The sequence below is a fragment of the Dermacentor variabilis genome, chromosome 3 (assembly GCF_050947875.1).
Source record: "Dermacentor variabilis isolate Ectoservices chromosome 3, ASM5094787v1, whole genome shotgun sequence".
Classification (NCBI taxonomy): domain Eukaryota; kingdom Metazoa; phylum Arthropoda; class Arachnida; order Ixodida; family Ixodidae; genus Dermacentor; species Dermacentor variabilis.
In genome coordinates, this window is record NC_134570.1 from 89,908,840 (window position 1) to 89,934,621 (window position 25,782).

The 25,782-nt window shown below is 46.8% G+C and overlaps 1 long non-coding RNA gene across 1 annotated transcript in view; it reads right to left on the minus strand.

Moving 5' to 3' along the window:
• Positions 1-17,576, minus strand: part of LOC142574044 (uncharacterized) — a 68,715-nt gene extending 51,139 nt beyond the window's left edge. Inside the window, exons 1-2 of the long non-coding RNA XR_012826402.1 lie at positions 17,535-17,576; positions 4,789-4,830 (exon numbers count right to left, since the gene is read on the minus strand). This is a non-coding gene — a long non-coding RNA (uncharacterized LOC142574044). The remainder of the gene's footprint in view (positions 1-4,788; positions 4,831-17,534) is intronic.
• Between the last annotated feature and the right edge of the window lie 8,206 nt (positions 17,577-25,782).

Sequence of the window (25,782 nt, forward strand, 5' to 3'; positions counted from 1 at the left end):
TCTGAGTTGACTTGTTACACTCCGGTGTAAGGCGCATTCATTTCTTCTTTGCTGTAACTAAGCTGAAATCACTGATTAGAGTAAACAGTCATCTGTACACGAACGGTTCCGTCAGTGTGGCATTTACGCATAAACAGGTTGTAGTAGATGCGATAATTGTTGGAAACCTTTAAGCACCGCCTGTACCAGAATTCTACTTCATGAAGTGCATTAGTTGAGGAGACGCAGATGTTTGTCCTAGAAATCGGAATGTATTAACTGCTAATGAGGGGGTTTCACAATTAAGGTGTTCAAACAGATTCTTTACAGCACAGACTACACTTTTAGAAATTAGCCGGTGAGTTGTTCCAGGTGAGTCCATATTAACCGAATTATGAGAATGACACCAGCTTAGAGATATTCAAGCTGGAACTGTGTAACAAGATACATCGGCCAGTTGTTTCCTTTTTTACAGCGCAGCTCTCAATTAATAGCCCGCTCCTGCGGCGAGTGCCGGCGGCGGCAACGGCGGCGGTGTAACCCAGGGAACAACGCAACAGAACAACCAGCGCAACAGCGAAGGATGAAAGAGGAAATCGTAGCGCTGCCTAGTGCCACACACGACGTGTTCCGAGACGAGACGATCGCTACCAGATGGCCCCAGAATACCGCGCGTCGTCTGTTCAACTTATTTTTTTTTCTGTCGCTGCTTTTCATCGGCTAACGTGCGTTAAACGTTATCCCTTGACGAACGACGCGTCTGCAAGCATCAGAAGTTTCTGGAATATCATCGACAGTTGCCACCAAAGCTTTTTGTAATCTGATTCTATGCGCGAGGTGAATTGTGTAGTACATTCTGGAAGCCCACGCGGGCACGAGCCATTACTCTGAACCTTCTACGAGTCATATATAAATGCCGACGCGTTTCAACAACAGACCAGGTCTTCGACGGTCGCCGGCTTTGCTCGCCGATATCGTTGTGCTTCCGTGTTGCTTGTTTTGCAATGCTTCGCTCTGTACGCAACGTGCCACACGAGAATCGAGTTTTAGCCGATGACTTATGGTCCGCACCGGTGAGGACAGGCGTATCATAACGATTTTAACACAGCTGTTATTATTAACCAAGCCGCCCTGCCTATTCCAAAGAGTACTAATGAAAGAAATGCATTGTGAATTCAACCCCACTAGTAATTATTCGTTCCTAATAAATCTCAATCATTTTTAGCGCCATAAATAAAGCTCACTAACAACTAAAACACCTACGTGATATCGTGTTAGTGCCCTACTATGCCGGTGTTTTCAAATGTGCTACGCATGAAGGATAACTTTGGAGGATGCTTAAGCTTCGCCTTTAAGAGTCAAAAGCGATAGCATTCGAAGACCCCATACTGCGCCTCACTCTTCCCGGCAACCGCAGCTTATGTAACCGTAATATTTACCGGAAAACGCTGGCGGCGAACACTATGCACAGAGGCGACCATTCTGGTAGAAACGCGGCCCCTTACGTGGGTCGCACTCTTATTTCTTTCGCACTTTCAATATTTCAGTCCTAGAAGATCCAACATAAAAGGTATGCGCTGTCGGTGTATTATTTCCATGACATTTGTTTGCGGGTTGTTGTTCTCAAAACTCCGAGGAATAACTTCGTAAAGAATGAAAGACAAGGGTCGAGTAACACTGGGGATAGAAGAGTGGTTGGGTATGCATGGTTCCGGGGCAGAGCCATCGGCTTCGATTTTCAGGCGTGTGACTGGTGTTGCCTGATTGCACTGAGGGAACCGACAAACGGGCTCAGCAATGACTGTGGCAAAAACATTATAATTTTACATGGTTGCGGTCGTGTAACTTTCTTTGTGAAGGCGCGCTTATTATGCGAAGCATATTAACGTAGATTTCGGGCCTTCGCGCGACGCCCGTTGACCACCATTGACCCTGAAGTGGGGTCACGTGACATGACGTCACGTGATGACGTCACACATGCTGCAGATGGGGCCTCATATCGCGCCGTCGGTCGCCTCCCGGCGGTGGCCACCATTGACCTTCAAGTGACCTACAAGTAGGTCACGTGACATGACGTCACGTGATGGCGTCACACCGGCTGCAGATGGGGCCTCATATCGCGCCGTCGGTCGCCTCCCGGCGGTGACCACCATTGACCCTGAAGTGAGATCACATGATGTGACGTCACGTGATGACGTCACACCGGCTGCAGATGGGGCCTCATATCGCGCCGTCGGACGTCGCCCGGCGGAGGCCTCCACGCTTCGGTTCGCGCCGTCGCGCGCGACGCGGCGGCGGCGCCACCATCGCTGCATCACGTGATATGTGACGTCACGCCAGGGATGAAGCGGCGCGCGCCCGCCGTCGCGTCAGTCTCTGTGCCCGCAACCGCGCCAGTGTCTTTGCGCCGGGCGTGTATGCGGTCAAGATGCCTCCAAACGCTAAGGATACGCTAAGGTTAAGCCCAGTGGATGCTTCGCATCCACTGGGCTTAACCTTAGCGGAGGCTTAACCTTGATAAAAATTGGAGGCTAAAAATTGGAGGCTTAACCTTGATAAGCCTCCAATTTTTTTGAAACGTCTTTCCTTCATGCGCTCCGCGGCAGAAGGGACTGCCATCGTGCCATGTAACGCGCGTAATCACATCTGAAATCTCAAATATCCCTGGCTTTCTTTATGACGCTGCAAAATGATCGCAAAAATGCGTCTTTCCATACTGCTGAATGAGATTTCCCAGAACGCACTAAAAATTCCTCATTGGAAGTTTGCCTGTAGATATAGTGAGCATTTATATTATTATGGACGTCATCTTTTTCACCTGTACATAACGAACACAATAGTTTCGCACCTTCATCTTCGGCGCAGTCTCTGGTCTTATTTATTTATTTGTTTTATATAAAGCGTCTGTTCAACCGTTCTTTTGCCCTAAATGGGCGCGGAAATTTGAGCACAGCAGAAATCTTATCAGGATCGGGTTGATTGCAGCATTTGTTAACAACCTGGCTCACAATTTTAATATTTGATTTAGTGAATCCTCAGTTCTTGGTGTTTAAGCCCACCATTTGCAAAGCCCGAGAGCACTTCGGTGAGACACTGCAAATGCTCAGGGAAAGTCGAAGAAAATACGACACCGTCGTCGAGAAACCGTAAGCAGGTTTTCCACTTGCGGCCGCGAGGAACAAGGTCAATCATTCTTTCGAACATGGCTGGACGATCACATTAGCCAAAAGGAATTGCGTTGAAATCGTGAAGGCCATCAGGAGTAGAAAAGGCGGCCTTTTTTCGTCAGCTTCGTGAACTGGAATCTGTCGATAGCCACAACGAAGATATAGGCTGCAAAAGTACAGCGCCCCTTGCAGGACATGAATTCCGGAGATGAATTATAACGTTTGACTAAATATATGCCAATATAGAGATTGCAGAAATTTCGTAATCTGTTCCACAGAGTGCCTGTGAAGGTGTTTTTCTTGTCGCATGTTCCTACAGGCACACTCAAATATTTATATTTAAACCTTGGCTAGCCGAGACGACTTTTGTATAACATAGCGTGTTAAAAATTCGAAAGCATTATATGAGGCATGAAGCAGAAAAACTAGCGTTGTCCCCAACCATTGGTAAAAAAAATCATCAGCATGAAATGCGTCATGAGCATTTTGTATGATGTGAGTAGTAATACAGAAATAACGTTAAAACAAGTTAGAGTAAGGTGGAGTAATATGAACTAAGGTAAAGTATAGTGAATGAAGGTGAATTTAAGTGTATGAAGGCAGATAAAGAGTGATACAAATTAGAACAAGGTGAATTAAGATGTATTAAGGTGGATAAGGATGGTACAAATCGGAGCAAGCTGTGCGTATGTGTAGTAACGTGGATTAAGGTGGTATAAAGTGGATTAAGGTTGGTACAAACTAGAGCAAGGTGGATTCTGGTGGATTAAAATGAAATAGTCCGGTAGAATTTACAGCAAGGTGGATGAAGGTACCTTGGTGGATTGAGCTATAGTTGTCAAGGACAGGTGAGAATGTATGACGTCATGTAAAATGGAAGTAACAAATTAAATAGAGAAATCATGCTTTCGCATGCAAATCATGTATGAATGCTTAAGCGACTGTCAATTTTTTTTCTCATTGTTTCATGAAATGAGCAAACTTGACACATTTTCGTGGTTTTGAAAGGCTATGGTGCAACGTGATGATAGCAGCGTCATTGAAGTATGCGAACGTCATGAAACCTCCCAATCAACACCCATACATTTCCTGCGTGAATCATACTGCCGTGGGAAAAATGCACCGAACCTGCGACAGTAATGCTTATGACCACTCCTGGCCGTGAAACTGTTGGCCAGTAAACACAAAGGGAAACAAACAAAATAGAAAAACAAGAAGTGACAGCTGTTCCACTCCCGCGTCGCGTGCAGGCAGGAACTTAAATCGTTGTTTCCAATTTCTTGAAGTCATTGTCGTTGCGCTTGATTCATCTCTCAGTCGCGTGGAGCGCTAAGTGCTGATGTCTCCTAATGTTCTTAATTCCGAAAATCGCGCTATTTCTACATCTGTACTTTCATATTCAAAGAACAGGAGAAATCCGTGAAAGCGAATGCTAGCGAAGCTAATTGGTTCACATCAACTCGATTTTGTGCATGCGTATATAACTCTCTCGAGGGGAGCTCGTTTGACGCTTCTGCTGAGGTGACATGGTTGCTCTAATTGGCTCTCCGTAAAACTGAGAGCAAATCTCTCTGTTAACGCGAAAAAGAAGGACCTGGCGAATGACAGTTCGGAATCATAGACAAGAAAAAGTGTAACTTACTTTCAATGCACCATCAGTCCCCATCGGGTTTATTGGCGGGACCTGAGGAAAATTAGAATATATATATAATCCCACTCCGCCGGTTGTACGCCGTGGACGTGTGCAGCACAACCGCCATCTTCAACAACTGACAGCAGCGCCGGTCACCGTTGGCAACGGATATGTTGACTTTGCATTTACTGCCATAATATAGCTAAAAAAATAGGGGCAAAGACTTTTTGATTCGCCCTCACATATATACATATATATATATTGTAAGGAATATAACGAAAGTGAGCGCAGAGTCAGCAGCCTCGGCAGCATGAAGCGTGCGGCAGAGGCTCGAGCTAGGAGACTGTGCTCGGTGCATCCTAGAAGCGGCTGTCATTACGAACCTCAATAAATCTCCAGCCCAGCCAAGAATGCACCAGCCTGTATGACCAAGTGTGACTAACTCAGCGTCGCTTTTGTGTGTAACAGTGCAAACGGTGAACTTCTTGCTTCCTTTTACTCGTTCAATCCCTTTTCCCTTTCCCCATTGCAAGGTAGCCTACTGAGCTCAGCCCTCTCTGCCTTTCCCTTATGACCTCTCTCTCTCTCTCCCTATATATATATATATATATATATATATATATATTGATTAAACACGTGAATACGTGAATATATATATATATATATATATATATATATATATATATATATATATATATATATATATATATATATATATATATATATATATATAGAAAGCCACGTCCAATATGCGGCACGAAGAGAAACACAAAGACTTCGCGTATTGCAGATGATAAGACGAGCTCCCTGCCTGATCATTTTCAGTTTGCCTATATCCGTCAAGGCTTGTGAATCGTGACAATATCTAGAGGCATCTATGTTTATATTTGATCCACTTCTTTAAAATATATGGAATAACAAGCAATGCACCACTGCATCAGCAGACCCGGCGGACCTTTGTCAATGGCCCCTCTACGAGAGACTACAACAAACAGCACAGGGTGCAATTATCGTATTCACGTGTTTACCTCAAACCACTTTTCATGCTGCGTCTGCACACTGAGCCGAACTTGTGGCCCTAGCAACCTACAATCTGTCACTCGTTAAGATAACTACTTCCTACCCAAACCCTTAAGTGGATGGTGTGAATCCTTACCTCTATTCTCTTTCTCTCCCTTTCACGCACACACAAACACACACACTACATCTTTATTGTTCTTGCTCTTTCTTATATGTGGAAACTGGGATGAAATGATATTCTGTGTATTTTGTTTTCTATCTTGAGAAAGGTTGGCCTCCGGCCGGAACAGCAACATTCACACCAGAAACCGCTCTTTGCAAATATGAACTTTTTAATCACACACACACACACACATATATATATATATATATATATAACTTGAAGTTTATACACTTTATGCACGTCGTCCGAAGCAAACCATTGTTCGCAAAGTGTATCACACATTAAATCACATATATACTATGTACAATTTGATTGAAATTTGGCAGAATATCACTCGGAGCGAGACAGGGAAATAAACTTTCTTCGATCGCCTCAGCTGTGTGTGCGGCCTGCCCGAATAACTCTTAGGCATTGCTTTGCAACCTTTTCTTAAGTTGCTTATTCTCTTTTAATGTGTCTTCTTTGCGAGCACTATTTGTAGAGGTACGTATCCCGGCCTCTTTGTCGGGTGTTTGTTTCGCGTTTAGTACAATAACCGTAATGGATGCTGTTGAGGGCACAGATGGTGTTAGAGCGTTTGCTTTCAGCGAGTTTGGTCGGGCGTTGTGGAGAGCATCGGGAGGGTGCTTGCTATCGCCGAAGTGGTTGGCGTTGAATTTCGGTCACTCCACAACCTTTCTCAGATCCAAGGAAAGGGAAGAACAGGGTATGAAAGGGCGGCAAAGTCATTTCCCTAACCTAATCAAGGATGTCACTCAATCAGCACGTGGCATACGTCGAGCCCCGTCGAACAGCTCGACTTCTGGATGTATTATAGGGCGGCGTGCCATAGCACGTGTCTATCATCGAGGTGAAGCTCCCACTTCTCCGCGAAAAATTAAGAATTCGACGAGGGGGACTTCAACAAGCACACAGCCATCTCCGCGACGAATCACCAATCGACGCGAGTGACGTCAGCACCTGTCCCGACTGGTTCCTGCCGACGAGGAGTCGCCAATGGGGACTTAAGGAAGAACAGGCCCATTGTGAAGGAGAGAGTCGCCTCCAGCCACCCAGTCGGTCTGATGCTCTGTTACAGCTACATGTACGCTACCATCCTCTATCTGTAAGTATTGCACAATGTTTTTCGTTTCTTCTTCGTCTGCGAAAAGAGTCCGTCTCTCGTCCTCCACCCCGAAGTGAGAACACATCACGCAGGTCGCAGGACCGTAAACGTGTGATGTGGAGGAGTCGAAGCGAACTTTGAACACAGAGCGCGGTACAAGCGAGGTATCGAGCAATCGCAGATGGTCAGGACAGATATTTGATGAGACCTCACGTCTAAACTACGCATTGATTCACCGTGGTGTTATTGACTATAAGGCAGTGATTGTTTGATCGTTGTTGAAACAACGAGTAGCATTGTGCAATTGCCATATCCAAGTTATCGTTGCTTTCCATCGCCACTGTAGTCTTCGCGGGATGGAAGGTTTCATTATCTCAGAAGCCGCGGAGTCGTCTAACATAGTACCAGTTCGCTCACGAGTATGGTTCAAAATGGCGATTAGCCGTGCTACTCTTTAGGGCTAGTGCTGTGGACTCTGCTCGCCAAGCTGGAAGCAAAATTATTTTCTGCAAAATTACGTCACGATTACCACTTTGGTGTCCGTGAGATCCGCTTCACAGATGGACCCGATTGGTGATAGCTTTGGCAATGTAAGTTGAGTCCGCCTGGAGTTTTGATGCTATAAGTCAGACAGCCCATGCATGATGCGCCCGTTCTGGTCGACCTCTGCCGGCTTTTTACGCATTCGAAGCAACGCTTTTCTTGCGAAACCTCCATCAATTTACTCGCTGTGTCATGCTGAATACCTGAACTCAGAACAATGCATATATAACGGGCCGGGTTTCTGGAAGTACAAGCATGTGTGCTACATATATAGACGTGAATGAGCCCGGTGATGCCTTTTTAGATATCACGCAATAAATCAAAGAGCGCTACTTCAATATTGATACCTTTACTTGTTATTCTTTCATGGGAGACTGCATTTTACCCACTAACAAGGTAGTTACCGCTCAGGGCAAGACGCGCCTGCATGTTTCGAATTTATTGCAATGTTATCGATGGTTCTATGCGTTGTTTGTTGTCATTGGAGCTAATGTAACCTGATTGTATGGACGACGCGAATTGTGTAGTACTTTCTGAAAGACACACGGGCACCACCGATCACTTTGGAAACTTCGATGACTCCTGTAGAAAAGCCGACGCACTTGACCGGCAGATCAGATTTTCGGCGATCGCCGACTGTGTTCCCCGCGGTCGTTCTTCTTTGAGTGCAGCCTGTTGTGAGGACACATGTTCGCCCAATAAAACACTGGTTTCGACGTTCACGGTTTTGCTGCTTTCTTCACCGTCACTACTACGTGGCAATATTCTGAAGGTGTAATATGCGCGTTGAAGCGCACCATTCATTCAATAAAATGAATGGCTTTCTTTGGATATTCATCCTGTATTGGGGATTGGATGCGGTTTTGGCAGCAATCGAATCTATACTTTCCTTCTGTGAACAACAGATCTTCGAGCCGCATGCGGTTTCGCGCGAGAGCCTTGTGGAAGCCGAAGTTTGAGATGTTGCGCTTGGAGGCAGCGCTGTACAGCCTTTGTCCATTTCCTAGGCTGGCACTATAACGGCGCGTTCGTGCCAAAGTCGGCTGCAAATCTGTTATCGAGATGCGCTATTTCGACTTGCCGGCATGTCTTCGTGCGTGTGAATGTGTTTGTAGCAGAAATGTTTTTCTTGGCGAGTAATGTAGCGCATACTTCCCTTCGATCGTAGTGTTAATACTTTGTGAGTTTATACACGGTTTTTCTGTATTTAACTTTGCATTGTATACTTTATTTTTGAAAAGATGGAGCCAATTGAAATGAAGTATGTTTCTACAGTGCGATACAGATGAAACTTTAGAGAATATAGTTATGATTTATTACTAGATGTATTGTAAACTTCATGGATATTAATGTAATCTGATGTAATGTATGTGTCACTATTTCGCGAAATATTATTTAGTTTGTCTTCGGACAGATATATAAACACTTTGACCTATTAAAAGAAAAACTGTTTGATTTTAGTACCTCGGCGGCTACAGATTACATCCAGTTCACCAAGCATAAATGGAGGAGCTGCTAATGAAGGAATAAAATATTCCCAACATGTAAGTATTTGGAATCCCTTCTAAAGTGACCATGGCTCTACGTAGTGAGTGCTTTCACATTATTGGAAAGAGTACTAGTACTCTGTTCTGAAGGAGTAAAATCTCTCTGTTAGGAATACAAGGACTCTGTTTCAGGGAGTAGAAGCACTGGGTCTGGGAGAGTACTATTACCCTTATGGGGAGAGTATTAGCACTCTTCGGAAAAGTATCAGCCCTCCCTCTCGGTGGAGTAAGAGAACACCGTCGTGGGGAGTTACTCTACTCTCTATCAAAGGGGGTCGATCTACTCTCGAAAAGGGAGTTAAATATGGGACAAGGAGATACTCTCTCGAAGAGAGTTTCCGGAACTCGCTTTGTTTTTAGAGCATGCGGATCGCGTTGAATGCCTCATTTCTTAACAACCAGGCTCAGAAATTTATTCTTTGCGCTAATAAATCGGCAGCTCTTGGTATTTAGTTGAAGACCGGCATTTGAAATGCACGGGACCACTTCGTTGAGACACTGCAAATGCACAGGGAAGATTGAAGAATATACGACACTGTCGTCAATAAACGTAGGCAGGTTTTTCACTTGAGGCCGCGAGGAACAAGGTCAATCATTCTTTCAAACGTGGCGAGATCATCACATAAGGCGAAAAGGCATTACGTTCAAATCGTGAAGGCCATCTGGAGTAGAAAAGACGGCCTTTTCTTTCAGCTTTGTGCACTGGGATCTGTCGATAGCCACAACGAAGGTCTAGGCTGCATAAGTACTGCGCCCCTTGCAAGATATTGCCACGTGTGGAAAGACACAGATAAAACAGGCAATTTACAGGCTATTTACTGGAGCCAGACAGCTAGGCCGGCGCTCGCTTGCGCCAAGAGCACATACCAACTTCATCGTCGTTCTCGCGGCGGCTTCTCTCATGAGCATCTCTCGATATTTATTTATTTATTTATTTATTTATTTATTTATTTATTTATTTATTTAGGAATACAGCAGGCCTTCAAAGGCCCAGGCCGAATGGGGAAGGTATACGAAAAAAGAAAATACAATGGTTTGACGAAGGTGTAGAAAAAGCTCCGGAAAAATGTAATACAAAAGTAGGAATGCATGATGAGTAAAATATCAAAATATTCCAAAGAGAGTGGCAAATAAAAATTGAAACGATGTTTCATAAGTACAATTTCCAAACAATGGAAATGTAATAGAGATAAAGATGGAGTGTATAGTTCGAAATTATTACAACGCGCAAATCAGTAAATATTGATTGATAAGAATATTAATTCCGGAGAACAATCATAACATTTGACTAATTATGTGCAAATATAGGGAGTGCAGAAATTTCGTAATCTGTTCCAATGAGTGCCTCTCAATGTTTTTTTTTCTTGTCGCGTCTTCGTACAGGCAAATTAAATTGTCTCCTTTTAAACCTTGGCTAGCTGGGACGTCTTTTGTACAACATAGCGTGTTATTAATCCGAAAGCATTATATGTGCCATTAGGCAGAAAAACTGGCGTTGTTCGCAACCACTGGTAACAAAGATCATCATTGTCAGATGCGTCATCAGCGTCTTGTACGATGTCAGTCGTAATACGGAATTAACGTAGAACAAGTTAGTGTAAGGGGGAGTAAAACAAATTAAGGTTAAGTAAAGTGAATGAAGGTGAATTTAGGGGATTAAGGCGGATTAAGGGTGGTTCAAATTAGAGCAACGTGGATTAAGATGTATTCCTGTCGACAAAGTATTGTAAATATTACAGCAAGGGGTAGGAATGTGTAGTAAATTGGATTTAGGTAGTATACAGTGGATTAAGGCTGCTACAAATTACAGCAAGGCGGATTCAGGTTTTTAGGCTTGGCCTCTGGCATCACGTGGCGAAAGGAATTTCATCCGACCATCTTCGTCGAAATAAGACGTGTCTTCTCCTGCGATGGTTGGCGTCCCGCACCTCGTGCACAAATAACTATCTCCCACCCGACCTTCTTCCACAAGGCCTCGTCGAAATGAAGCGTGACTTCTTTATTCGCCATGGCCGTTTCGAGTGTCTGCCTTTCTGCCGGAAGCCCCGCAGTGCACAGCCCTCTTCTCTGTGTGTGTGCGTGTGCGTGTGTGCGTGTGCGTGTGCATGGGTGCGTGTGCGTGTGTGCGTGTGCGTGTGCGCGTGTGCGTGTGCGTGTGCGTGTGCGTGTGCGTGTGCGTGTGTGTGTGTGTGTGTGTGTGTGTGTGTGTGTTCCAGGAGGCGTGACGACCTCCTCCTTTCAGCAGGCTCGGTATAACCAAAGGAGGAGGGGCCCTCTTTCTGTGCTGGTCGCGGGACGTCGACGGAAGCAAGATCCCGCCCATGATTGTAGAGAGCCTATTTAATGGGCTCCGAAATGTACTTTTATGCTCTTCTCATTTTCGTTCATCTACCTTTGAACAAACCGTGCAAGTTTCGCACTAGAAATCGTCTCGCCCTTGCTTGGTCGCCATGATCTACCGGATGCCTGCAGCCCGCCGACAACGCCACGCTACCCAATAAGTAACGTCGGTCGAGCTGCAATAGGCTACAACTCGGGAGCAGTACGATACGCTACCCTGGAGTACGCAACAAAGTGACTGGCAGCGGGTGGGATACTGAATGCTGGAGACTCCTACTTGGACGACAACTACGAGATCGTAGCCGCTTCGCCCTGGCGACAACGTTCGGAAGGAAGGTGTCTGGATTCATGACTGCATATGGTGAGTTCACGGCTTTTCTTCGCTGAGATATCACTAGTATTTGACGTATTTTTTTTTTGGAAACTACAGTGCAGGGATATTTCTTGAACCGTTGACGGAAGTTTGAGTACGTCAAGGTTGTTATAGAGTGAAGAGTTAGCAGCACTAAGGGCAGCCATGAACTTGAAGGCACTAAAGAAGCCGGAATTGTTGAGCTTGGCCAAAGAATTGGGCCTCCAAATTGCCGAATCAAACAGAAAGCCGGAGATCACTGAGGAGATCGAAGCGACCGGGGCAGACGACGATGAACTGACGGAATGCCTAGTGAACATTACAGAGAAAGCGGAGGAGCGTAAGCGCCTAGAGAAAGAGGAGAAAGCAGAGCGCGAGCGGGCTGCACGTGAGGCCAAAGAAGAGCGCGACCTCGAAATGAAGCGCCTAGAGATTGAGCTCTTGAAAGCTCAAAATTCTGAAAGACCTAGCACAGAGGAGCGCGAGAGCGAGCGCAGAATGACAGACTTGATGGCACCCTACGCAGTAGGAGGGGACATAGGTCGTTTTCTGGTACAGTTTGAGCGCACGTGTGAGAAGGCAACATTCGCGAGAAACACGTGGCCGCAACGCTTCCTTAAATTGCTGTCACGTGAGGTAGCTGATATCATCGCCCGAATGGGGAAAGACGAAGCAGAGGACTTCGATGAAGTCAAAGCGAACCTGCTTCAAAAGTATAGATTGTCAGCGGAAGCATTTAGGCGAAAAATCAGGGAAGTCAAGAAGACCAAAAGTGAGTCATGCTCAGATTTTGCGTACACTTTGGAGGTAAACCTGAAGGAATGGCTCAGAGAAGAGGGTGCACTCGGCGACGACGAAAAAACAATGCAGTGCGTTGTTTTAGAACAGTTCTACCGCCGGCTGCCAGTAAACATCAAGTATTGGGTTCAGGATAGGCCAAGCGTAGACACTATTACGAGAGCGGCAGATCTCGCTGAGGACTACGTAACTCACCGTGCGGACGAAGGCAACGAAGCTCCTAAGAAGGAGATGAGTAAATGCAGACTCGACAAGCCAAAGCGATGGTCAAACTTGAGTCGGTATAAAACAATAGAAAGGTCAGATTCAGTGAAAACTAGTCACGAGGAAAGCGAGGGAGAAAAGGAGTCACCCGAACTGAGTGCAGAAAGGCAGAAGGAAAAAGCTTTCGAGGCAAAGAAACCAGTAGTTTGATACACCTGCCAGCAAACGAGGCATATTTCCGTGGGGCGTAGAAATCCCAAACTTGTATTGATGTCACTAATTAGCAACGTAGAAAATCTGAACTTGCTAGAAACCATTTGAGACCTCGTGGTAAACGGCAAACCGTGTAGAGTGCTTCGCGACTCGGCAGCTACAATGGACGTGGTGCGTCCGTCGTACGTAGAGAAAGGCCAGTTCACGGCAGAATGTGCTTGGATAAGGCAAGCCGTGGAAACCTCCAGTGTTTGTCTCCCTGTGGCCATGATTCGTATCAAAGGCCCTTTTGGAGTACTGGACACTGAAGCCGCCGTCTCGGCACATCTCCCGCCTCAGTATCCACATTTGCTTTCTAACAAATATGAGGATTTCCTACGACGCAGGGGAATGAGGTTTACTCAAGGGATAGTGCAAGCCCTAACTCGTCCCAAGGCAAGGGAGCTCGCGGCAAAGGCAGTGTATGAATGTCCAGTGGTGAAGGAAACAGGTTTGACGGAGGATTCGCCAACCAGCACCAAACAGGACAGCCCTATAGGGAATAATGCGGAAAGTGCACCAGCTACGGAAAAGGTCAGGAAAGCAGCGGAGCCTGAATTGTCTCGCGATGCAAAATGCAGAAAGTTATTGAACGTAAGACCTGCCACAATGATCGCTAAGCAGGAAAGGCGTAAGGCACAAAGCATGCTGAGCATTACTATGACAGAACGGCTCGCACGCGACGCTTCGAAGTTGGGGAAAAGGTAATGATCCATAAACCCTCGTTGAATAACCAACCTGAGAAGATGCCTGTCGACTTTCCAGAGTTAACAGCAGTGACGGAGGCAAAAGACATTCACGAGACCATTAATAAGTTAGTAGAACAGGCGGAGTTGAATCCCAATCAAAGGGCCGAACTGAGGGAACTCGTCTGTGAATTTAAAGACGTATTTTCAGACACACCGGGCAGGACCACTGCGATAGTTCACGATATCGAGTTAACCTCGTCGGGCCCAGTTCGTTCGAAAGCTTATCGCGTTTCGCGTCGTCAAAGGGAAGTCATGACCGCCGAAATAAACAAGATGTTAGAGCTAGGTGTAATCGAGCCAGGAGAGAGTGATTATACCTCGCGTCTTATCTTAGTTGAGGTCCCAGGAAAGGAGCCGCGACCATGTATCGAATACTGCAGGCTCAATTTAATCACGAAGGACCAGACTTATCCAATACCGCATATTGAGGAAAGGCTTGAGAAAGTGAGTAGTGCTAATTTCATCTCTACGATCGATTTAGTCAGAGGGTCAGGTTCCGTTGACCGAGAGGGCAAGCAGGCTTGCGGCGTTTATTTCCCCGATGGGAACCTTTCGTCCGAAAGTCTTGAGCTTTGGATTGAAGAATGCGCCATATTGCTTCTCTAGCCTATGGACCAGGAGCTACGAGGAATGGAGGACTTTGCATTTCCGTATCTCGATGACATAGCAACCTTTTCTTCATCATGGGCGGACCATATGCAACGCCTGCGAACCGTGTTGTGTCGTCTACGAGAGGCCAACTTAACTGTTAAGGCTCCCAAATGCCAATTAGGGCGCGCGGAGGTAGCTTATCTAGGTCGTGTAATAGGGCAGGGTCATCGTCGGCGTTCCGAGGTTAAACTGACCGCAATAGACAACTTGCCGCAACCACACACCTAGCGGGACTTCCTTGGCACGGATTCCTTCCGGATCGTTCCTTGGCTTGGCGGGTTATTACCAAAGATATATCCCGCGGTATTCCGATATTGCGAGTCCTTTAACGGATGCTCTCAGAAAAACAGAACCACAAATTGTAAAGTGGGATGACGCAAAAGAAAAGGCTTTTAGTATGCTGAAGAAAGCATTAACGAGTCAGCCCGTGTTGAACGCGCCCGAATACTCTAAGCCATTCGTTCTTCAGTGTGATGCCAGTGACAGGGTTATGGGGGTCGTGCTCTGTCAAAAGAAGGATGACGAGAACGAACACACTGTACTGTACGCCAATAGAAAGCTTTCAGTTCGGGAGGAAGCATGCAGTGCATCAGAAAAAGAATGCGCCTGCGTAGTATGGGCGGTGCAGAAGCTAGCTTGCTATATTGCTGGTTCAAGATTCACCATAGAGACTGACCACTGTCCCCTCACATGGCTGCAGTCCATGTCTACGAAAAACGGTCGTCTTTTGCGCTGGAGCTTGGCTCTTCAACAGCAAAGCTTCGATATTCGTTACAAGAAGGATAAGCTTAACGGAAATGCCGATGGTTTGAGTCGTTGCCTCTAGAGTAACGAAAGACTCATGCTCATCCGGTTTTCCGTGGCAGTTTTACGTTCGTTCATACGTTTTCCCGAAGTGAAACCGATTGTTAGCGGATTTTAATAACCACTTCTTAACGCTTTCAAGAAATGGCTGTTATTAGTGTTCAAGGGGGGGGGGGGGAGGACGCGCGTAGGGAATAGGAAAGTTGTAACTGTTTTTCTTACAGCCGGGTTTGTCTTGGGGGAGGTTGGCCTTGTGCTCGCTGCGTTGTGGTTGTGGGTGCGGCACTGTTCTGGGGGATTGCTTGCGCACGCCGGAGACGCAAAGTTGCGAGACCTGCTTGCAAGACCAATTTCACCGGACCGCACCAGGGAGAAAAGTCGAAAAAGCGCCTTGAGGTCTGATGACCACTACCAGGAATCTACCTGCTACGAACTAAGGGTTCGTCACCTCTAAGGGGAATTCTACTACCGAAACGCCGATCACTCGTACAGCGGCTGCTGGTCCCTACACGTCGGGATCTTCTTCCCCTGCGGAGATGCTGTTAGGGTTGGCGTCTGGCATCAGACGCCAACCCTAACACAAAGAACTTTCTCTCACCCGGCCTTCTTCCACCAGGCCTCTTTTGTGTGTGTGTGTGTGTGTGTGTGTGTGAGTGCGTGCGTGTGTGCATGTGTGCCTGCGTGCGTGCCTGTGTGTGTGTGCGTGTGTGTGTGTCTGTGTGTGTGTGTGTGTGTGTTTGTGTGTGTGCGTGTGTGTGTGTGTGTGTCTGTGTGTGTGTGTGTGTGTCTGTGTGTGTGTGTGTTTGTGTGTGTGTGTATGTGTGTGTGCGTGTGCGTGTGCGTGTGCGTGTGCGTGTGTGTGTGTGTGTGTGTGCGCGCGCGCGTGTTTAGAGAGGCCCTTTCCTCGTATTGTACCTAGAGGAGAACTTTCACGAACCCGCAACGCGCAGAAGAGACGGACAGGCGTCTACAATTCCAGGAGGCGTGACGACTTCCTCCTTTCAGCAGGCTCGGTATAACCAGAGGAGGAGGTGCCCTCTTTCTGTGTGGGTCACGTGACGTCGACGGAAACAAGATCCCGCCCACGATGGCAGAGATCCTATTTAGGGGCTCCGAAATGTACTTTTGATCACTTCAAGCTCTTCTCATTTTCGTTCATCTACCTTTGAATAAACCATGCAAGTTTTGCACTAGAAATCCTCTCGCCCTTGCTTGGCCGCCATGATCTATCGGATGCCTGTAGCCCGCCGATAACGCCACGCTACCCAATAAGTAACGTCGGTCGAGCTTCAATAGGCAGGCGTCGCTACAACTCCGGAGCAGTGCGATACGCTACCCTGGAGTACGCAACAAGGTGGATTAAAATGAAATTCAGTAGGTACAAATTAAAGCAAGGTAGATTAATCTGGTGGATTGAGGTAAAGTTGTCAAGGACAGGTGAGTATGCATGACGTCACGAAAAATAGCAGTAACATTAAATAGACAAATCATGCTTTCGCATGCGAATCATGTACGAATGCTTAAGTGAGTGTCAATATTTTTTCAGATTGTGTAATTAAATGAGCAAAGTTGATACATTTTCGTGGGTTTGAAAGACCATGGTGCAACGTGATGATAGCAGAGTCATTGAAGTATGCGAACATCATGAAACGTTCCAATCAACACCCATACATTTCCTGCGCGAATCATACTGCCGTGGGAAAAATGTATCAAACCTTCTACAGTAATGCTTATGTCAACTCCTGGCCCTCAAGCGGTTGGCTAGAAAGCACAAAGAGAAATAAATAAAATAGAAGAAAAGAAGTGACAGCATTTGCACTCACGCGTCGCGTGCACGCAGTGATTTAATTCGATGTTTGCAAGATCTTGAAATCATTGTCGTAGCGCTTGACTCATCTATCAGTTGTGAGGCGTGGTAGGTGCTGATGTCTCTTAGTTCTCCTATTTCCTAAAATCGCCCTATATCTACATGAGCACTTTCAAATTTGAGGAACCCAAGGAATACCTGAAAGCTAATGCTAGTGAAGCTAATCAGTTCACATCAAACAAATTTTGAGCACGCATAAATAGCTCTCTCGAGGGGAGCCCGTTTTACGCTAATGCTACGGTGACATGGTTGCTCTAACTGGCTCTCCATAAAACTTAGAGGAAATCTCACTGTTAACGCCAAAAATATGGCCTGACGAATGAATGTTTGGTATCATAGACAGGAAAAAGTGTAACTTACATTCAATGCGCCGCCAGTCCCCACCGGGTTTGTTTGCGTGGGCTGCGAAAAATTACAATATATATATCATCCCACTCCGCTCCTCGAACGCCGTGAACGCGTGCAGCACAACCGCCATCTTGACAACAGAGCCGTACTGCGGAGCTACCGGCAGATGAGGCCGGGCCGGTCCAAAAAAGGTCCAGCGCTGGCAATTGATTGTTGACTTCGCATTTATTCCCATAATATAACTAATTAATATATATATATATATATATATAGATATATATACATATATGGCCCCAGCTAATACATGCTATATGCGGCACGCAAAGAAACACCAAGATCTCGCACAGTGCAGAAGAGAAGACGAGGTCCGTGCGTAGTCGTTTTCAGTTGGCCTATAATCAAGGTGTATATAATCAAGGTATATATATATATATATATATATATATATATATATATATATATATATATATAGTAAGCGGCGCATATATATTCAATAAACGGCGCAGGGTGCAATGATCCTATTCAGGTGTTTACTTTAAAGCACTTTCCGTGCTGCGTCTGCACACTTAGCCGAACTTGTGGCCCTCGTAGCCTACATTATGTCACTCCATAAGATAAATACTTCCTACCCAAAGCCTTATTTGGCCTACATAAATTCTTACCTCTACTCTCTTTCACTCCCTTTCACACGCACACGTTCTCTTTATTTATTGTTCTTTTTCTTCATGTGGAAACTGGCAAGGTTTGTCTCCGGCCGAAATGTCGACACCAAAAACCATTGTTTGAAAAGTGTATCGCATTTAAAATATATGCATAAAATGTAGAATTTGATGTACTTCTTAGTGAAAGCGTGCGAGGGTGAGCCGACGATCGGGGCTCTATTTCGTACATGCAACGGTGGAAAGCAAGGAGGAAGCGCGTCACCTTCCGTCGCGCGCAAGACATCGGGCGGAGGTAGCAGGGGGAAGGGGTTCTACTCCGAGCAGCCGAGGAGGCCGCGGGTCACTGTATGCTGAAAGCCATCAGCGACTGGTACAGAGGGCGCGCTGAGCTGTGTTTTCAAGGCGTAGTTCGCGTTGACGCCAGGGGCTGTACGAAGGTCAATTCGCTCGCTGTTGCTGTCGCGGTTCCTCTTTGCAACGCTTTAACAGCGAGTTTTCGGCGCCATCGAGTGAGACGCGTTCATGTTGAACCGTGCGCGCGTGGCACCATACTTGTTAATATGGTCAAACTTGCGGACAACTTTCTGTGGCTATGAAGGGATAGCTACGCAAGCAAAGCGAGCACATTGAGAGCGCTTCCGGAAAAAGTACCACGTTTCAATCCACGTTAGTTTATGCTTGGGCAGACAAAGCATAAACAATTCATTAGCAAGAGGTAGGTAAGACAGAACACACCCACTCAGTGTAAGGGTTTGCTTCTTTTTTGTTTTCTCTTCTGCGTCTGCGGAAACGCGAAACCGTCGCACGTGGAAGCTGCGTCGATTCAGCCTCTGTTCCGAGCAACCGAAAGCACTGTCAAACGCTGCTGCGCTACTTCGCGCGATAATACATATGCAGCAATCACGGGCCCGTAGTTTTCCCTTCAAAGCCACAGAAATCTATCCGCGGTTACTGTGGGCCTACGTTTGCAAGTTTATATGGCAGATAAATCTATTATCCTTACTTCACATAGCTGTCCACTAATTTGCTATGACGATCGATGGTCCGCCATTCCGAGGAATCTGCGACATTTTTCTTATTTTTGCTTTTGCACCCTAGTGAGCTCCGTTCCCGTAGCCAGGAGAAAGGGCTTGGAAGAAGCGGGGAAGGAAGGCGGTGACGCGCCCAAATAATTAAAATCGTTGTTCAAAGCGCGCGCGCGAGCAGACAGCAAGAAATAGACCCCTGCACGGGCCCGAGCCGACACGAAAGCTAAGGCCCGGCTGGTTCCGATTTCAGCTGTTTTTTGCGAGGCTGCGCTTGAATCCGCGGGCCCGTGCGGGCTCGGACCCGCTCATTAGAGGGTCTAAGTCGGGCCGGTTTAACGCAACGTTTAACGCTAGAACGTTATCTAGTAAGGCGACTCTAGCAATGCTATTGGAGGAGTTAGAGGGCAGTAAATGGGATATAATAGGGCTCAGTGAAGTTTGGAGGCCAAAAGAAGCATATACAATGCTAAAAAGCGGGCACGTCCTGTGCTACCGGGGCTTAGCGGAGAGACGAGAACTAGGAGTCGGATTCCTGATTGATAAGAATATAGCTGGTAACATACATGAATTCTATAGCATTAACGAGAGGGTGGCAGGTCTTGCTGTGTAACTTAATAAAAGGTACAAAATGAAGGTTGCACCGGTCTACGCCCCTACATCCAGTTATGATGCCCAGGAAGTCAAAAGCTTCTATGAAGACGTGGAATCGGCGATGGGTAGAGTGAAAACAAAATACACTGTACTAATGGGCGACTTTAATGCGAAGGTAGGCAAGAAGCAGGCGGGAGACAAGGCCGTGAGAGAATATGGCATAGGCACTAGGAATTGCAGGGGAGAGTTATTAGTAGAGTTTGCGGAACAGAATGCTATGCGGATAATGAATACCTTCTTCCGCAAGCGGGATAGCCGAAAGTGGACGTGGAGGAGCCCGAACGGCGAGACTAGAAATGAAATAGACTTCATACTCTACGCTAACCCTGGCATCATGCAAGATGTGGACGTGCTTGGCAAGGTGCGCTGCAGTGACCACAGGATGGTAAGAACTCGAATTAGCCTAGACCGGAGGAGGGAACGGAAGAGACTGGTACATAAGAAGCCGATCAATGAATTAGCGGTAAGAGGGAAAATAGAGGAATTCCAGATCAAGCTGCAGAACAGGTATTCGGCTTTAACTCAGGAAGAGGACCTTAGTGTTGAAGCAATGAACGACAGTCTTGTGGGCATCATTAAGGAGTGCGCAATGGAAGTCGGTGGTAACTCCATAAGGCAGGATACCAGTAAACTATCGCAGGAGACGAAAGATCTGATCAAGAAACGGCAATTTATGAAAGCCTCTAACCCTACGGCTAGAATAGAACTGGCAGAACTTTCGAAGTTAATCAACAAGCGTAAGATAGCTGACATGGGGAAGTATAATATGGATAGAATTGAACAGGCTCTCAGGAACGGAGGAAGCCTAAAAGCAGTAAAGAAGGAACTAGGAATTGGCAAGAATCAGATGTATGCGTTAAGAGACAAAGCCGGCAATATCATTACTAATATGGATGAGATAGTTCAAGTGGCTGAGGAGTTCTATAGAGATTTATACAGTGCTAGTGGCACCCACGACGATAATGGAAGAGAAAATTGTCTAGAGGAATTCGATATCCCACAGGTAACGCCGCAAGAAGTAACGAAAGCCTTGGGAGATATGCAAAGAGGGAAGGCAGCTGGGGAGGATCAGGTAACAGCAGATTTGTTGAAGGATGGTGGACAGATTGTTCTAGAGAAACTGGCCACCCTGTATACGCAATGCCTCATGACCTCGAGCATACCGGAATCTTGGAAGAACGCTAACATAGTCCCAATCCATAAGGAAAGGGACGCCAAAGACTAGAAAAATTATAGACCGACCAGCTTACTGTCAGTTGGCTACAAACTATTTACTAAGGTAATCGCATATAGAATCAGGAACACCTTAGACTTCTGTCAAGCAAAGGACCAGGCAGGATTCCGTGAAGGCTACTCAACAATAGACCATATTTACACTATCACTCAGGTGATAGAGAAATGTGCGGAATATAACCAACCCTTATATATAGCTTTCATTGATTACGAGAAAGCGTTTGATTCAGTCGAAACCTCAGCAGTCATGCAGGCATTACGGAATCAGGGTGTAGACGAGCCGTATGTAAAAATACTGAAAGATATCTATAGCGGCTCCACAGCCACCGTAGTCCTCCATAAAGAAAGCAACAAAATCCCAATAACGAAAGGCGTCGGGCAGGGAGATATGATATCTCCAATGCTATTCACAGCGTGTTTACAGGACGTATTCAGAGACCTGGATTGGGAAGAATTGGGGATAAAACTTAATGGAGAATACCTTAGTAACTTGCGATTCGCTGATGATATTGCCTTGTTTAGTAACTCAGGGGACCAATTGCAATGCATGCTCACTGACCTGGAGAGCCAAAGCAAAACAGTGGGCCTAAAAATTAATCTGCAGAAAAAAAAATAATGTGTAACAGTCTCGAAAGAGGACAGAAATTTAATATAGGTATCGAGGCACTGGAAGTGGTAAGGGAATACACCTACTTAGGGCAGGTAGTGGCGGCGGATCCGGATCATGAGACGGAAATAATCAGATGAATAAGAATATGCTGGGGTGCGTTTGGCAGGCATTCTCCGATCATGAACAGCAGGTTGCCATTATCCCTCTAGAGAAACGTGTATAATACCTGTGTCTTACCATTACTCACGTAGGGGCAGAAACCTGGAGGCTTATGAAAAGGGTTCTGCTCAAATTGAGGACGACGCAAGGTGCTATGGAAAGAAGAATGATAGGTGTAACGTTAAGGGGTAAGAAAAGAGCATATTGGGTGAGGGAACAAACGCGAGTTAATGACATCTTAGTTGAAATGAAGAAAAAGAAATGGGGGCATGGGCAGGACATGTAATGACGAGGGAACATAACTGTTGGTCATTAAGGGTTACAGACTGGATTCCAAGGGAAGGGATGCGTAACAGGGGGCGGCAGAAAGTTAGGTGGGCGAATGACATTAAGACGTTTGCAGGGACAACATGGCCACAATTAGTACATGACCGGGTAGTTGGAGAAGTATGGGAGAGGCCTTTGCCCTGCAGGGGGCATAACCAGGCTGATGATATATATATATATATATACGTATATATATATATATATATATATATATATATATATAGATATATATATATATATATATATATATATATATATATATGTATATATATCACAGGCAGCAACATAGCGTCGGACGAAGCGAGCGAGACCAGGCCAATGGAAGCGGCGCCGGACGCGGTCGTACGTGCGGGTTACCCCAAGATGTCATGCAGTGGGTGCGTCAAGCACCTCAAAGAGGACAGTCTGTCTTAGATGTTTTGGCACGACAAGAAGAAGATCAGGGCCATCAGGGAGGAAGTTCTTTCGGTACAGAATGCCGCCCTGGAAGACATATCGGCGAACGGATGCGTCGGTAGGTATAGAGCGCAGACGCTCGATGAGTGCTCGCAGCGATAGGTCTCGGTACTGCTCATCGGCGATGTTAGCGAAGGCAGACACAGAGAAAATGGCGTCGGCGGTACTGCTGTCGGCGTCGTCAGGCTCGTCAACCGGGTAGCGAGACCGGCAGTCAGCGTCCTTGTGTAGTCCGCCGGATTTGTAGGTGACAGAGTGTAAAGGATTGGTGGTGAGCCAGTCGCAATCTCCGAACCAGAGGGGATGGGGTGACAACAAACCCACCCCGCGTGCGTTTATTGAGGGTTCGACTGCTGACCAGCGATAAGGTCCACGCCTGATCGACCGTGAACTGGAGGCATGAGACGGGAGGCGGCGTACAACACAAATGTTCAATTTAATGAAATAAAATCATGCGCAAAACATAATGAAAGAACAAGAACATACCCCTACGAGTAGCGGGTCCTAGCTCGCGGAAGGCGTGCGGGTCACACAACGCACGCCCTGACGCCACTCGCGCGACACTAAGCCCACCACGCGGGAACTATTCATCATCTTCATCATCAGCCTAGTTACGCCCACTGCAGGGCAAAGGCCTCTCCCATACTTCTCCAACTACTCCGGTCATGTACTAATTGTGGCCATGTTGTCCCTGCAAACATCTTTATGTCATCCGCCCACCTAACTTTCTGCCGCCCCCTGCTACGCATTCCTTCCCTTGGAATCCAGTCCGTAACCCTTAGTGACCATCGGTTACCTTCCCTCCTCATTACATGTCCGGCCCATGCCCATTTCTTTTTCTTGATTTCAACTAAGATGTCGTTTACCGGCGTTTGTTGCCTCACCCAATCTGCTCTTTTCTTATGCCTTAACGTCACACCCATCATTCTTCTTTCCATAGCTCGTTGCGTCGTCCTCAATTTCAGCAGAACCCTTTTCGTAAGCCTCCAGGTTTCTGCCCCATATGTGAGTACTGGTAACACACAGCTGTTATACACTTTCCTTTTGAAGGATAGTGGCAACCTGCTGTTCATGATTTGAGAATGCCTGCCAAACGCACCCCAGCCCATTCTTATTCTTCTGGTTATTTCAGTCTCATGATCCGGATCCGTGGTCACTACCTGCCCTAAGTAGATGTATTTCCTTACCACTTCCAGTGCTTCGCTACCTATCCTAAACTGCTGTTCTCTTCCGAGACTGTTAAACAATACTTTAGTTTTCTGCAGATTAATTTTCAGACCCACCCTTCTGCTTTGCCTCTCCAGGTCAGTGAGCATGCATTGCAATTGGTCTCCTGAGTTACTAAGCAAGGCAATATCATCAGCGAATCGCAAGTTGCTAAGGTATTCTCCATCAACTTTTATCCCCAATTCTTCCCACTCCAAGCCTCTGAATACCTCATGTAAACATGCTGTCTGTTTTTGGAGGTTGTGGCCAAGTACTGCACCAGGGTGGCCAATCCTGCTCTGGTGAGAGTGCGTTACAGGTTCTGGTCACCGGGATCAGGCCACACTGCAGGCCTGTTTGTGCAATTTTCTCAACACACGGTTGTTTTTTGTATTTTCCGGTGCAGAATTGCGCGGGAACTATTAACGCTCGCGAAATACAAAAAAAATACGCGACACAAATAAAAAATACACGCGACAATAAACACAGCAAACATTACACTAACAGAATATACAAGAATTAACACGCGATGAATAAATAAATGTAAGATTAAACGCGATAAAAAAAAGACAGTCCGGCGGAAAGTTCTCTGAGTGGGCTGGAACACGAGGCTTAACAGTGGCGTGCTTGCCGAGATCCCGGTCTGAAGAGCGTCGGGCTGCTGGTATCTCGCTGCCAAAGATCCTGACGGACTTGCACCGTCTGTCCGTCGAACGGCGAAGACTTCGGCCTGGAGGTTTCAGCCTGCCGACCACATCTTCAGCTGTCTCCCTGTGCACGACCACCCTGCTCCGTCCTCCAAGCCGCTATGATGGCTCGCCGAGCCGCCCGTCCTCCGTCGCGCTCAGGCGACCCACGTCAACAACCGGTCCGTCGAGCTCAGGGACAATGGGAAGCTCTCTTCCCCATCGCCGTGCAAGCGGCGTTGCTGCTGCTGCGGCAATCGCCGCCATCTTGAGAGGGGCGCGGGCATGCACTCTGTGACACAGAGAACGAATATTCTTGGAGGCGTAAGGCCCCGCGACCAAGTATTCCTGTAGGGTCTTTCAATGAGCATAACCAACAAAGCGCGTGATGGTCTGTGATAACGGAAAAGGGTCGGCCATATAAGTATGGGCGGAACTTCGCCACCGCCCAAACTAGGGCCAGACACTCACGCTCAGTGATTGAATAGTTGCGCTCCGCGGGCGAGAGGAGCCTGCTGGCGTAAACGATAACACGGTCGTGGCCACGCTGGTGTTGTGCCAGTATTGCGCCTATTCCGTGACCGCTAGCATCAGTACGGACTTCGGTAGGCGCAGAAGAATCGAAATGGGCCAGAAAGGGAGGCGTTGTGAGAAGGTCGATTAGGAGCGAGAATGCAGAGGCCTCGTTATCGCCCCACTGGAAAGGGGCGTCTTTTTTCAAAAGCTCGGTTAGTGGTCGTGCTATGGCCGCGAAATTTTCCATGAAACGGCGGAAGTACGAGCAAAGGCAGATGAAGCTGCCCACATCCTTGACACACTTCGGAACCGGGAAGTGCGTAACAGCATGGATCTTGCCTCGGTCCGGTTGCACTCCGTTCGCTTTAACGAGATGTCCAAGGATGGTGATCTGGCGACGGCCGAATTGGCACTTCGATGCGTTGAGTTGCAGACCGGCTCGCCGAAACGCGTCCAGGAATGCTGAGAGGCTCTCGAGGTGCGTAGCGAATGTAGGGGAGAATACTATAACGTCGTCCAAGTAGCACAGGCATGTGGACCACTTGAAACCGTGAAGAAGGGAGTCCATCATGCGTTCAAAAGTGGCAGGAGCGTTACATAGGCCGAACGGCATGACCTTGAATTGATAAAGACCGTCGGGTGTTACAAAGGCAGTCTTCTCGCGGTCGAGATCGTCCACGGCAATCTGCCAATAGCCGGAGCGAAGGTCAATAGAGGAGAAATAGC